The sequence below is a fragment of the Phaseolus vulgaris genome, chromosome 9 (genome assembly GCF_000499845.2).
Source record: "Phaseolus vulgaris cultivar G19833 chromosome 9, P. vulgaris v2.0, whole genome shotgun sequence".
Classification (NCBI taxonomy): domain Eukaryota; kingdom Viridiplantae; phylum Streptophyta; class Magnoliopsida; order Fabales; family Fabaceae; genus Phaseolus; species Phaseolus vulgaris.
In genome coordinates this window covers 33,905,852-33,907,619 of record NC_023751.2, presented here as the reverse complement: position 1 = coordinate 33,907,619, position 1,768 = coordinate 33,905,852, and positions in this window count along the sequence as shown.

The following is a 1,768-nucleotide window of genomic DNA, read 5'->3' as shown; positions in this document are numbered from 1 at the left end:
ATGTAGGCAAGAGTTTTGCATTATTTAAAAAAAAAAGTTATAGTATATAAATGAAAAAGATTAATATTGAATATATCATTGTTTTTTTTTATCTAAGATAATTAATGAGTTGAGTAGGTAAAATATGGTTTTACTTTGATGGCTTGGTTTAGGGTATTCAAACGCGCTTTTCCTTTTCCGGCAGTAGGTGGTGAGAATGACTCGATGGCTTCACTGTCTTGCATTCAAAACATGTATAATTCTAATTTATAATAAATAACTATTTTCAGATATATAAATTATATTATAGATTAATTTTATCTAAAACTATAATTAAATTTTCTTGCAACAAGTTACATCATGAAATTTTATATATATATATATATATATATATAGTAGTATTATGTTAAGAGATTTTTAAATATGTGCGTTAGAAGATCGAAAGAATTTTAGACTATTCAGCTTTTTATTGCTAACATTCATCACTGCTCCTTGGAAAATACGATCCTTATAAATTATAGAAACGAATATAAATAAAAAAATAGAATAAGTTAGTATTTTAAAACTCTCAATTCAATTCTATAGATATTTATTCAAAAAGTTCCTTATATCTCTCAATTTAGATAATAATATATTAGTCAACAATTAAATATCACGTTTAACAAACATTTGATTATATTCCCAGAAATCTTGTATATTGAAATTAGATTTAGAATATGCATTTACCATATCATTAAGTTCTCTCCAGAATAATATCTCAATCTTAGAAAATTCATTTTTATATGATAAGTAAATTTTTTATTATTTATCTGATACAGATCCCTTCCACGTCAGTCATATAATAGATTATAGGAATCTCCTTCATATAATAAGTAAATTTTATTATACTTTTAATTTTTTATTAGAAAATATAAGTCATTATTAATATTATATATTAGAAAAGTTTAATTAATTCAAACCTATATAAAAAAAAATCATAAATTATTATTCAAATATTTTTTAATAATAAGAATAAATTTGTAAACTTATAATAAACCATTCTCACAAATCCACTCTATCATTCTTCAATCCAAACAACCTCACATATCTTCACACTGCATCTATAATCCTGACAAATTCACTCTCTCCCCTCTCCACAAATCCTCCTTAATGTTTGAACACCTTCATCTATATGATTTCAATGTATTAAGAAAGTTATAATCATCTATGTCACAAAGTCTCAAAATCAATACACTATCTAAACATTTCAACATGATACTTCATTTCTTTAAAATATTATATACGATCACATTTTCACAGGATTCGTAGTTCATCTCACATCAACATACTATTCAATCACACAAATATTTAAATTTTTAAAATGATTAAAAATAAAATAAAATAATGGTTGTTCAAAAATAAAAAATTAAAAGAATACTGGTTGGAATGAATCATTAATATATAATCTTCGTCCTAAATATGAACTAAAAGTTCAAAATGATTATTTTACAAATATTTTTCAACCAACTACCAAACTTATTTAATGACACCAAAAGGAACTAAGCCATATATACTAGTTGCTAAAACTCCATTTAGAATTGATATCCCAATTGTAGAATTTGATAGTAACTCATGTAATTAAAGCTCATTTGAAATTCCAACATGATTGTAAGATTTTTACATGTAGATAAAATCATTCTAGAACTTAAAAAAGATGAAGAACTTTTTTTATTTCATTTTTTAATGTAAATTTAATTAACTATAAAAATAATTTGTTTTAAATAAAGTATATTTATAATAAATTTATAAT